General features: G+C 48.2%; 1 protein-coding gene across 4 annotated transcripts in view; it reads right to left on the bottom strand.

Annotated features, from left to right (window-relative positions):
• The window catches only part of ITSN2 (intersectin 2), a 270,233-nt gene that overhangs the window by 227,860 nt on the left and 27,926 nt on the right, over positions 1–14,447 (bottom strand). The window lies entirely within an intron of this gene.

Here is a 14,447-nt window from a genome sequence, read left to right on the forward strand (position 1 = left end):
CTCCGTCTACAGAATTGGAGAAATGCGGAAGCGGGCAAGATCGGGTGGGACCAATGTATGTCCCTTTTACATCCGTACACAGATGGATTAAAAAGCGGACATACGGTCCGCTCGTGTAAAAGGGCCCTAACCCTTCCGCACTATCTCCAACTCTGTGCCGGTTCACACTGGGGCAACACGACTTCCAGCGTGACTTTACAAGGCAACTTGGAGATGACTTAAGCGCGACTTGAGTGCTACTTGGAGCGACTTCAAGTCGCCTCCTGGACAGGCGACTTTTGCCAGTGGCCAATCACATAATAATCAGCTATGTGGGAGGGAGGGGTTTGCCTTAGAAAACTATGTTCACTTCCTGGAAAGTTGCTTCAGTTAAGACAGGGGATCCGACTTGGAGTACAAGTCATCTTGAAGTAGTACAAGGACCTTTTCTGAGATCGGAGCGACATCAGTAGTGTGCATTAAGACAGCTCTCATTCACTTCCATGCAATTTGTCATGTCGCGCGACTTGGGGCGACACAAGTCGCCCCCCAGGTGGCGGTAGTGTGAACCGGCTCTAAAGGTTTAGATATGAGTTTTACTTCCTCTTTTGCTGCCTGAACAGCCTGCAAATGTAAAGCATAATTGGCTAGTATGCATCGCATATTAGCCCATTATGTGACACTTAGGCCCCATGCACACGAGAAGCAAATGCAAACTCATCTAAACACAAGTTTTCAAACGCAAAAACCGGCGTTCAAAACGCCCGTTTTTGCCGCGAATTTCGCGGCGTTTTACCGCGATTTACCGCGTTTTACCGCGTTTGCGTTTATAAGCATTTGGTTAAGAAACATCATAAGACCCTTCCTAAGCTCAAAAAACAATATTATTTAACCATTTCAGCTATTTTGTGAGACCAGAGCAGCTGAGAGAGCAGCAGTGTACGTGTATTTAGCGTGTCACTTGCCACGTCACCTGGCCACGTCACCTGGCCACATCACCTGCCACGTCACCTGGCACAAGTTGTGGATTGTCCACTGGCCACGTCACCTGCCACATCAACTGGCCATGTCACCTGCCAAGTTGTGAATTGTCCACTTGCCACATCACCTGGCCACGCCACCTGCCACAAGTTGTGGATTGTCCACTGGCCACGTCACCTGGCTATGTCACCTGCCACGTCACCTGGCCACGTCACCTGGCCACGTCACCTGGCCACGTCACCTGGCCACGTCACCTGGCCACGTCACCTGGCCACGTCACCTGGCCACGTCACCTGGCCACGTCACCTGGCCACGTCACCTGGCCACGTCACCTGGCCACGTCACCTGGCCACGTCACCTGGCCACCAGTTGTGGATTGTCCACTGGCCACGCCACCTGCCACGTCACCTGCCATGTCACCTGGCCACGTCACCTGCCACAAGTTGTGGATTGTCCACTTGCCATGTCACCTGGCCACGTCACCTGGCCACGTCACCTGGCCACGTCACCTGGCCACATCACCTGGCCACATCACCTGGCCACGTCACCTGGCCACGTCACCTGCCACAAGTTGTGGATTGTCCACTGGCCACGTCACCTGCCACATCAACTGGCCACATCACCTGCCAAGTTGTGAATTGTCCACTTGCCACATCACCTGGCCACGCCACCTGCCACAAGCTGTGGATTGTCCACCGGCCATGTCACCTGGCTATGTCACCTGCCACGTCACCTGGCCACGTCACCTGCCACAAGTTGTGGATTGTCCACTGGCCACGCCACCTGCCACGTCAACTGGCCACGTCACCTGCCACAAGTTGTGGATTGTCCACTGGCCACGTCACCTGGCCACGTCACCTGCCACATCACCTGGCCACGTCACCTGCCTCAAGTTGTGTATTGTCCACTTGCCACGTCATCTGCCACATCACCTGGCCATGTCACCTACAACAAGTTGTGGATTGTCCACTTGCCACGTCACCTGCCTCAAGTTGTGTATTGCCCACTTGCCACGTCATCTGCCATGTCACCTGGCCACCCCACCTGCCACAAGTTGTGGATTGTCCACTGGCCACTTCACCTGGCCACGTCACCTGCCGCAAGTTGTGGATTGTCCACTTGCCATGTCACCTGGCCACGTCACCTGCCACATCACCTGGCCACGTCACCTGCCACAAGTTGTGGATTGTCCACTGGCCACGTCACCTGCCACGTCAACTGGCCACGTCACCTGCCACAAGTTGTGGATTGTCCACTGGCCACGTGACCTGACCACGTCACCTGCCACATCACCTGGCCACATCACCTACCACAAGTTGTGGGTTGTCCACTTGCCACGTCACCTGGCCATGTCACCTGCCACAAGTTGTGGATTGTCCACTGGCCACGTCACCTGCCACAAGTTGTGGATTGTCCACAATGCAATACAAGCAATTACATTTTTTATGTTTTTTTTTATGGTTTTTCATCATTTGCCATCATTTTTGAGATTTCTAATGTAAAAAAATAGGTCACCTTTAAAAACGCCTATAGACGAAATCGCGGCAAAACGCCGGTACCGCGATTTGCCGCGATTTGCGTCTAAAACGCGAAAGCTGAATGCTTCTGAACCCAAAATTTTGGGTTTGGAAAAACGGCCCTAAACCCAACTGCTTTGAAACGCCAAAAAACGTGAATGTGTGCATGGACACATAGGATAACATTAAATGTGTTCAGGGGCAGTTGAAAAAAATGCCCAAATGCCTCTGAACTCGAGTTTAGCAGCGTCTCGTGTGCATGGGGCCTTACCTGCCAAAGAATCCAGCGATGTTCCCACTGCAGGAAGCGTCCATCTTGTGTCTTCTTCCTTCCAGGCTGCGGACTCCGGCTCTGTGATTTCGCCGGAGCCGTGTGACGTCACTCCTGCGTATGCGTACGAGAGCCGCAATTCACGGAACAGGCTGGAGAAGAAACAGCACATAGTTTCATTTCTTCCCCGCGCATGCGCAGTAAAGATTTGCGGCGGACTACAAGTGAAATATCTCCTAAACGGCGCACATTTAGGAGATATTTCCAGTACCTATAGGTAAGCCTTATTCTAGGCTAACCTAGAGGTAGAAGTAGTCCAACAGGGTTTACAACCACTTTAATTGATAAGGCTAATGGTGATGGTCTACATAGCTGTATAAAAGCAATATGCTGTCTGCTCTGTACACACCTGAATTTTAAATAAAATCATGTCAAAATGGGAAAGTGCCAAATCTCATAGAGGTAAACTTTCCAATACTAACCCAGCATGTGATCACAAACAATAAAAAATACTGTAGTTCCCTTTAAGACTACTACTGGAAAATACAATAGGAAAGGTCGGCCCTGTACTAGATTAGTCCCCATTCCCGCTGTTAGAGGAATTTATCTGAAAAGGCTGGCTCCTGTCTAATGATTAGCAAGGTACAGGCCCTGTCAGTGCTCGGGAGTCCAAATGTCTGGCCGGGTCAGAGGTTACTAACATGACAACCACTCAAACAAAATACACAATTTACTCCTCCAAGCATAATAAAATCACCCACCCCAAAATGACTTCAGATTTATAAGGATACAAATAGATTAAATCGCACAGTCCCTTCCTAAAATTTCCATATCCAGCAGCCAATTCAGATCTCCACGATCCGTCTTCCCCACCAGGAAAGCCCACTTATTCATGGTCATTGAAGATTTTTGCTGCCATAGGGTGGCTCATTGTCTGTACTTTGTGGGGTCAAGGCTTTTTTTTCCCCCAATCTGTGCTGATAAACAGACCTCAAAGTTTATCAATGTTCTATACCCTCCTTTAAAAAAAAAAAAAAAATCCCCTAACGAATTAAAAAAATGGCACCCTTGATGTCAAGTTGTAAAAAAAGAAATTGTCGCTTTAACTGACAATTGTGCGGTCGTGCGACGTGGCTCCCAAACAAAATTGGCAGCCTTTTTCCCCCACAAATAGAGCTTTCTTTTGGTGGCATTTGATCACCTCTGCGGTTTTTAGTTTTTGCGCTATAAACAAAAAGAGCGACAAATTTGAAAGAAATTCAATATTTTTTACTTTTTGCTATAATAAATATCCCCAAAAATATATAAAAAAAATGTTTTCCTCAGTTTAGGCCGATACGTATTCTTCTACATATTTTTGGTTAAAAAAAAAAAAAAAAAAAAAATCGCAATAAGCGTTTATTGATTGGTTTGCGCAACAGTTATAGCGTTTACAAAATAGGGGATAGTTTTATGGCATTTTTATTAATATTTTTTTTTACTAGTAACGGCGGCGATCAGCAATTTTTGTGACTGCCACATTATGGCGGACACTTCGGACACATTTTTGGGACCATTGTCATTTTCACAGCGAAAAGTGCTATACAAATGCACAGATTACTGTGAAAAGGACAATGGCAGTGAAGGGGTTAACCACTAGGGGGCGCTAAGGGGTTAAGTGTGCCCTAAGGAAGTGATTCTTACTGTAGGGGGGCGTGGCTGTAGGCGTGACGTCACTGATCGTCGTTCCCTATATCAGGGAACAGAAGATCAGTGTCACTGCCACACTGTTTACACACCCGTTCTTAAGCTCCTGTGACTGATCGCAGGACACCAGTGGCGATCTGGGCGCGGTCACAAGGCTTCGGACTGGGTAGCGTGCGTGCGACCCGCGGCTGGTCTCTTAAAGGGGACGTACCTGTACGTGCCTGTGCCCAGCCGTGCCATTCTGCCGACGTATATCATCGGTAGGCGGTCATTAAGTGGTTGAAATTGGCATGCAAATTCTCCACGGAGACTGAATGATTAAACGGAGAATGCAGCAGGTTCAATGAAAAAAAATCCAAGCAGAACTTGTGCAGCATCAAAGAGGCTCAGCAAATATCTCTGCTCTCTGGGACAGGCAATGCTGTATCCTGGCCTAGGCCAACAAGACCCAGGCCTAGGGCAGCACTTTGCAGGGGGGCAGCAGGGAAAGAGTCCCCGCCGTTCAGTTCATTTTTTACCATCCCTGTCCCATCGCAGAGATTTCCCGCCCCATAGCCAAACAGGAAGTGAGAGGAAATCTATGCAAATTAAGGGAATCCATTGCCCCCAGGCCCTCAGAACTAGTGTTCCCACTCAAATTTCAAGGCGGTTCTTCAACAGCAAGGGGTGTGGCCTTAACAGGAAGGGGTGGGTCATATTTAGATTAGGGGGTGTCAGGAGTCACGTGTTTAGTCAGGCCTAGGGCAGCACAAAACTGAAATACACCACTAGGGACAGGTGCGTAAAAGACCGCAGTACAAGGCTTTCTACAATGAAGGATCCATAAACATCTCGATCTTGACATTTTCAATCATCTTTATGCCCCTTTCACATTGGCGCTCTGCCAGTTCAGTTTTTGATCCATGATTAGATGGCTCAAAAATGGATGGAAATGTATGCCTAAGGGTGACTGAATGTAGGAAAATGTACATCCACCTAGATTTGCCTACATCCGAGTCCATTCAGATTGGACCTGGACGCAAATTGTTTCCATTCAGTCACAAGGAAACTAGTGGGGAAGATACAGGCAGATCTGGCCACCCATAGGGAATACATGGGTCCATTATTCCTCCATCACAAGAGGAAGGAAAAATTAGAACGGACACAAACATTACATAGAAGGCATCTGTTTATGATCTGATCTAACTCAGCGGGGATCAGTCTAGGATCAGATACAAAAGATTTCTCAGCACACTTAAAGCGGAGGTTCACCCGTACATAACACTTTTTCCCCCTAGATGGATGCTCGTTTTGTCTAGGGGAATCGGCTAAATGTTTTAAAATATGATCTGTACTTACCGTTTACGAGATGCATCCTCTCCGTCGCTTCCGGGTATGGGCTGCGGGACTGGGCGTTCCTTCTTGATTGACAGTCTTCCGAGAGGCTTCCGACGGTCGCATCCATCGCGTCACGATTTTCCAAAAGAAGCCGAACGTCGGTGCGCAGGCGCAGTATAGAGCCGCACCGACGTTCGGCTTCTTTCGGCTACGAGTGACGCGATGGATGCGATTGTCGGAAGCCTCTCGGAAGACTGTCAATCAAGAAGGAACGCCCGCTCCCGAAGACCCATACCCGGAAGCGACGGAAGAAGATGCAGCTCGAAAACGGTAAGTACGGATCATATTTTAAAACAACTAGCCGATTCCCCTAGACAAAACGAGCAGGAAGCTAAGGGGAAAAGATAAAAAATATATATAATTGGGTGAACTCCCACTTTAAGCTGACCATAGATAGTTTGAATCTCGGCCGTCCTGCTAAACCGGACATGATTCGAACCACGTATGGGCAGGCTGAATGTACCCAAGTTGTTCTTCGATCGATCAACTTGGGTAAAACAAGCACAATAATCACTGTGTTCTCTGGGCAGGGAGAGCTTTCTCCGCTGGGAGAACACAGTGGCTTAGTGGGAGGGATTCCACCATCAACACTCACAGTGTTAATATGGCAATCAGCCATTTCCGTCTAAGGACGGCTTTAGACAAGTTCAATCTTGTTTTCAGTAAGATGCACATAGAAAGGCAACGCACAGCACAAAGGTCAGTTACAGGTTGGGGTGGTTGCCACTTTTTTGTACAGTTGGTTGAATTGGGTGTGGGGACATACTGGATCCCTTCGCTGCCATTGTGATCCTCCTGTGCATCGCATGCATCCCCGTGCATTTAAGGAGGGGTGGGCTCCATTCAGGTACACCTGCCCTTCAATTCTATGCATTGAGGTGAAAACCCAATTGTAGTGCACCAGCCCCCCCCCCCCCCCCAACCCCCATTTTACTCACCTGAGCCCATTCGTTCCCACATAGGAGACACGCACACCCTCTCTGGCCGGTGTCTCGGCTCTTGATTGGATAGATTTATAGCAGCACAGCCATTGGCTCCCTCTTCTGTCAATCAAATCCAATGACACGAGCGCCAAATCCTGCTGTCTGTGTCTATGGACGCAGCAACAGGACATGAGAGCGCGCCCACACGGGTGCCCCAAAGGAGAGCACTTATCCAATGGTTCACTCAATGCGCTGAGGAGCCAGGAGTGCCACAGAGGGACCCCAGAAGAGGAGGATCGGAGCCACTCTGTGCAAAACCAGCTGCACAGAGGAGGTAAGTAAGTATTAAAAAAATAAATAAAATACTGACTGCATGGTGTGAACTAGAGCCAACTAGAGCCATTGGAATACATGGAAAACACTGTGCATGCATTATTTGTGCAGAAAAAATGCGCACAAAACTGAACGGAACTGCGGCTGGTGTGAACTGGCCCTTAATGTGAATTGTTAGACTGGGTCAATTGGGTGTTTTGCAGGCTGGCTAGCAAGCGTGCTGGGAAATCTTGTTTATTTGTGATGTGCACCTTACTGCAAATGATGATTGCCACTTTTTTGAACGATCGGTCTAGAATCCCCTGTTGGGATAAATCTGAGGGCGTCTGTGTGAAAAGGAGCAAATCATCTACAACCATCATTTCAATATTTAGGAAGCTACAGGCAACAGCTGTCAGAACACAATAGCCCACAGTGGAGATTCCTCCATCCACACTGTTTAGTGTAGATGGGGAAAAAATCAATAGATCTCTCCCATTCAGCACTGCTGTGTATGGTCAGCCTTATACTTGGTACACGCGATGAGAAAATCAGACGAAAAATTCAGTTTTCAGAGCGATCGACCAGTAATCTCATCGTTCGTATACTTTCAGGAGCAGATACAACAGTTCTTGAAAAATTATCCGAAAAAGGACAAGCACAACATTTTTTCTTGTACGATAAAACAATTTTCGCGTAATTAGTATAGTATTTGTACCAAAAATAAATCGTGTGACCGAGACCACGCATGCTTGGAAATGAAAGAATAGATAACAATACATTACATCACTTCCCAAGTCGTATTCTGTCCTATTTGAATTTTTGTAACTTGGTAGTCTATTGGCTTTCGATATGAGACAAGCGTGCAAAATTAAAAATGGACCATCATTCGTCCGATAGTCTTATCTAAAGGTCGACCGATATATTGGGCGATATTTGGCCGTTTTTCGAGAAATCGGCATTGGCCGATTTCTAACCAAATTTGGCCGATATAATGGCCACTAGCGGTGCCGCGGCTCCGGAGCTAGGCCGAAGCCGCGGCCTTTCCTGATGCTGTGACTGTGGCGGGGATCCGCGGATTGCCACTGCGGTCACAGCCTCAGGAAAGGCCGCGGCTTCGGCCTAGCTCCGGAGCCGCGGCCATCTTGGTACACCCAGCGCGGCGGCCCTCCTCTCTGTTTACACCCACAGAGGAGGAGGGGCCCGGGCTCGTGGGACAGACTCCGCTCTCTGGTGTCTGTACTATGGGGGGGTCTGTACTGAGGAGGGGGGTGGGTGTCTATACTGGAGGGAGAGGGGGTCTGTACTGAGGGTGGTGACACTATTTTTTTTTTTGCACCAGTGCCACATGCCAGTGCCAATTAGTGCCACTTGCCGTCCAGTGCTATCTGCCAATGACACCTGCCAGTGCCAATACCAGTGCCACCATCCAGTGCCAATACCAGTGCCAACTTCCATCCAGTGCCCCCTGCCAGTGCCATCCAGTGCCAACTAAAGCCATCAGTGCCACCTGCCAATGCCAACCAGTGCCATCTGCCAGTGCCAACTATTGCCATCCAGTGCCAATTAATGCCACCTGCCAGTCAGTGCCAACCGGTGCCACCTGTTAGTGCCACCTGCCAATCGGTGCCATCTGCCAGTGCCATCTGCCAATCAGTGCCACCTGCCAGTGTCAATTAGTGCCACCTGCCAATCAGTGCCATCTGCTAGTACCATCTTTCAGTGCCATCCAGTGCAACCTGCCAGTGCCAATAAGTGCCACCTGCCAATCAGTGCCTTCTGCTAGTGCCATCTTCCAGTGCCAATTAGTGGCATCCAGTGCCACGAGCCAGTGCCACCAAAAAAAAAAAAAAAAAAAAAATCGGCCTAAAATATCGGCCGCAAAAATCATATCGGCCCCCCGATTTCTAAATATCGTCATCGGCCAGAGAAAAACCCATATCGGTCGACCTCTAGTCTTATCGTGTGTGCTAGGCATTAGACTGACAGAGAAACTATAATTATCAGACCTGACCTGATTTGCCCTGAGAGATGACAGTGCAAAACAGTGAAGTACATTCAACGTGCAAGACTACTGATCAGGAAGCAGAGACCACATATACAGAAGATTGTATACAGTATATCAGCACACACACACACACACACACACACACACACACACTATACAAACTAAACATGTCAAGGTAATAAGCTAAACTGGTTTCCCCGATTTGCATCAAAGTTATTACATATGAAGAAAAAAGTAATTCTAGATTCCCTTTATGTACATCATCTTTTCTACAGTATGAGGTTCTCTCCACTCCCTGGAGGTCTTCCTACATCTGCCCCAACGTTCTCCTTGCTATAAGTTACCCTCTGCCCCAACCGCACTGCTTCTCTAACAAACACAAACGCATGAAATGTACATTGCACACATACCCGACACTGCCATACGTTCTATAATTAGGTGTCCCCCGGGAATTAGCCGCAGTTCAGGCTGCTAATATAAGCAGCGCATTCTGCCGGAGCACACTGGTGTACATAGAAAACACATTATGTGAACCAAGCACTCCTCATTTGCAATTCTGAGCTGTAAACAGAGCATGCATTAAGCTATGTACTACTGTGTAACCCTTTCATTGTCATACAGGAGGCACCGGAACAACACGAAACATGACAGCTGTGATATGGAGGACTACAAGGGTGCACTTCATCACAAACTAGGAAAAAAGAGACGCTGCCCCTAGCAACCAATACAGCTTTAGCAATGGCAACCTCAGGTCACAAGAAAATTGAAAGGACAGCCCCAGCCCAACAGCCAAAAGCACAGCTTGTACTAGCAATACTCAACATTTTACCTGTCTTTTGTGAGACAAGCCTTAAACCTTCTGGCACAAAGTCATTTCAAGTGATGAGAGAGACCAAAATTGAGCTTTTTAGCCACAACCATAAACACTACATTTAAAGAGGAGCCAACAAGGTCTATGATGAAAGGTCCACCATTCCTACTGTGAAACACGGAGGTGGATCGCTGATGTTTTTTGGTCTTATGTGATTTCTATGGTTTTTGTACTGTTTTGGTTTTAGGTGTTATATTGTTGTTTTATTAGTTGATTTTAACTGTGGTACATATTTTATATTGTTATTATGTTAATTTATGCCTGTAACACTCGGTCTTGTTGTGAATTGTTAAGGTCTGGAAGCGTTTCGATACCTTCAGGTGATTCTACGCTATACAAGCAATAAACAATAAACAATAAGCAATAAACAATGTTTTGGAGATGTGTGAGCTACAAAGACGCAGGAAATTTGGTCAAAATTGATGGCAAGATGAATGCAGTATGTTATCAAAAAATACTGGAGGAACGTTTGCATTCATCAGCCAGGAAGCTGCGCATGGGACGTACTTGGACATTCCAACATGACAATGATCCAAAACACAAGGCCAAGTCGACCTGTCATTGGCTACAGCAGAATAAAGTGAAGGTTCTGGAGTGGCCATCTCAGTCTCCTGACCTCAATATCATTGAGCCACTCTGGGGAGATCTCAAACGTGCAGTTCATGCAAGACAGCCCAATAATTTACAGGAACTGGAGGCTTTTTGCCGAGAGGAATGGGCAGCTTTACTATCTGAGAAGATAAAGAGCCTCATCCACAAAAGACTTCAAACTGTCATTGCTGTTAAAAGGGGGCAATACTGGGGTATGTAAACTTTTGATCAAGGTCATTTGGATAGTTTCTGATGTCATCATGATTTAAAAAGAGTAAACACAGTTGATTGATAATAAATGGCTTCAGCCAAACACTAACCATGAGTGAAAGAAATGTTGCGTTATTCATATTCTCTGATAAATGGGCAAGAAATCATAAATTCTGCCAGGGTATGTAAACTTAGAGCCCTTTCACATTGAGCCGCTCATAGCGTCGGCGCTAAAACTCTGCTATTTTTACTGCCGACGCTATGGGCGGATTTGCGGCGCATTTCAACCGCTAGCAGGGCAGTTTTACCCCCCCCCCCCGCTAGCGGCCACGAAAAGGTTAAAACCGTATATAGCCATGCTGTCCCATTGATTTCCTTCTCCACTCCAAGGATGCGGCTAGTGGAATACTTTCTGTGGGTAGAATTAGACCCCTCTCTGAGGATAGTATTGCACCTCTTCCTGTGGGTGTTCTGTGGGTGCAATTAGGCCCCTTTCTGTGGGTTGAATTAGGCTCTCGGTGGGAAGAATGCCCCTGATGGTTTGAATAGGCCCCTCTTTCTGGTACCGCACTGTAACCACCACTAAAAGGGGAATGTTAAATATAGCACCTTTTTTTTTGTTCCTGTTTCGTTTGTGAATTGGATTTGACAGATTACCGCATAATTTTTTGCGATAGATACCGACAATTTTTTTTTCCGTTGTTTACCGCAAAATCGCTATTTACATTTTTTAATGAATTGGACTTTATTTACCACATGCGATAATTTATGCAAATTAGTAACAGGATACCCTTACCAGATGCGGGGAAGCTTAGTGAATTGACCCCAATATTCTTAAAATTAAAACTAAAAATTAACACATTAAAAAAACTACTGTCCTGCTAACCGGTGATACATTAGGGAGAATTCCCCTCACTTTGTTTTGTGGTTTTAGGGCCAAAATATCACCAAGATCGCCATATTCCTGCGGCGGGCACAGCAGTTGTTTGCGTTCAGGAAGCCTGTACAAATAAATGCGGATGCCGACACAGTTTGCAGGTGTTCACATGCAATTACACATGAAGATTCCCTGCAGTTAGGGACAGATGTGCGCTCTTGGACGCATCTAGGAATGCACATCCATGCCTAAGGCTCCTTTCATAGAGGTGCCTTCTGTTTTGACCAGCAGGGGATCTGTCTGCTGATCAGAGCAGAGCGGGCAGATGACAGGTCCGTATCTGCTCTATGAGTGGACGGGTGTAAATAGACTACGCTATCCGTTTACACCTGACAAACTGATCCGATTCATCTACACAGAGAAAAGATCCCCTTCAGTTTGTTTTCAGTGGATCAGAGGTAGGCGGGTGTGAATGGACTCAAGTCCACTCACATGGGTCCATAGGGGTGAATGGACTGTGATGTGTGAAAGGAGCCTTACCACGGGTAATCATTGCGTGCGTGATTACATGCAAAGAGCAGCAGAAATACGCTGATCTGGGTGGTGTATGACCATGTGCGTGACCCCTCACCAAGCAGGAGATGATGGCAAATCTGTTAGAGCAGGACAGGAATTAAAGGATGTAAAAGTTTTCCAACAGAGTCCCAATAGCAATAAAAACCTGACAGGTGTTCCAATCCTTCCTCACTATCCATAACCCCAAACAAAAAACACTTTAAGGCCCGCTGATCTCAGCTGAGGCGGCAAATGGCAGGCCCCGTGTCCGCTCAGCTGAGGCGGCAAATGACAGGCCCCGTGTCCGCTCAGCTGAGGCGGCAAATGACAGGCCCCGTGTCCGCTCAGCTGAGGCGGCAAATGACAGGCCCCGTGTCCGCTCAGCTGAGGCGGCAAATGACAGGCCCCGTGTCCGCTCAGCTGAGGCGGCAAATGACAGGCCCCGTGTCCGCTCAGCTGAGGCGGCAAATGACAGGCCCCGTGTCCGCTCAGCTGAGGCGGCAAATGACAGGCCCCGTGTCCGCTCAGCTGAGGCGGCAGATGACAGGCCCCGTGTCCGCTCAGCTGAGGCGGCAGATGACAGGCCCCGTGTCCGCTCAGCTGAGGCGGCAGATGACAGGCCCCGTGTCCGCTCAGCTGAGGCGGCAGATGACAGGCCCCGTGTCCGCTCAGCTGAGGCGGCAGATGACAGGCCCCGTGTCCGCTCAGCTGAGGCGGCAGATGACAGGCCCCGTGTCCGCTCAGCTGAGGCGGCAGATGACAGGCCCCGTGTCCGCTCAGCTGAGGCGGCAGATGACAGGCCCCGTGTCCGCTCAGCTGAGGCGGCAGATGACAGGCCCCGTGTCCGCTCAGCTGAGGCGGCAGATGACAGGCCCCGTGTCCGCTCAGCTGAGGCGGCAGATGACAGGCCCCGTGTCCGCTCAGCTGAGGCGGCAGATGACAGGCCCCGTGTCCGCTCAGCTGAGGCGGCAGATGACAGGCCCCGTGTCCGCTCAGCTGAGGCGGCAGATGACAGGCCCCGTGTCCGCTCAGCTGAGGCGGCAGATGACAGGCCCGTGTCCGCTCAGCTGAGGCGGCAGAAGACAGGCCCGTGTCCGCTCCGCTGTGCAGAACAGACAGTCCCACTCTCCTCTATGTAGAAATCCGATGGAAACGGTCTGCAATATTTCCATCCGATCTGCCAGACGGATGTGAAATAGAACCACCATCTGTCCATTTGCGGGCAGGATCGGATAGAGGTGGGTGTCCAACTGCCGCTCGATAGATGAGACTGGAGGGTCCAATCGCCTCAAAAACTGACAGGCTGACCTGATCGGACAGCCCGTATGAAAGGGCCCTTCGGCTGAACATACACTTTAACATCAACACAAGACTGCACAGTTACCAGCATACCTTTCCTACACAACAATATCCTTTTACTGCAGATAATATTACACCAAGCACGGTGCAGTGCACATTTCCATAATCATAAAAAACAAAACGGATGGCTGACCAGAAATTGTGTCAAAGGGTAACTTCAGTCTAGATAACAGCTAAATAAACCATTAATAATACACAAACACAAGCCAGGAAAAATGGCCTTAAAGCACTCCATGCAAGGGCTGCGTAGTCACTGAGGGCTCCTATCTTACCAAAACCTGAAGCACACAAAAGACAAAAACAATTGAGGAAAAAACATGTTAGGAAACACTTCTCTTACCCCCTCGTCTGCACACAACACCTAGGGCAAGGGTGACACCATCCTTCTTTTGTGATCCCGAGGAATGCAGAGTAAACCGCAAGATAACACTACAGCACAGTGAAGAAGCATCTTCCTGCAACATTTTTAGCTACTCAGCATTCCCCAGGATTTTGCTGGAAGGATGGCGGCAACACTCACCTAGGTGCGTGCACTAAATGCCTCTACAAACCCAGTTATTACTGTAAAGGTAGCAGTGACCTTTTCACTGTGCTCTACATAGCCTGTGCAAAGAACCCACCCAGGCTGTCAGTAGAAAACTACGGGAGAGGGAGAGGCGGCCGGTTTCACACTGGACTACTGCACAGATCTGGAATACATACAGTGCCTTGGGGAGAAAAAGTATTCATACCCCTCAAAATTTTCCACCTTTTTTTCATGTTACAACCACAAAAACGTACATGTATTTTATTGGGATTTTATGTGATAGACCAACACAAAGTGGCACATAATTGTGAAGTGGAAGGAAAATGATAAATGGTTTTCATAACTATATACACATAAATATCGGAAAAAAGTGTGTTATGCATTTGTATTCAGCCCCCTTTACT

This window comes from Rana temporaria, chromosome 4, assembly GCF_905171775.1.
Source record: "Rana temporaria chromosome 4, aRanTem1.1, whole genome shotgun sequence".
NCBI lineage: Eukaryota > Metazoa > Chordata > Amphibia > Anura > Ranidae > Rana > Rana temporaria.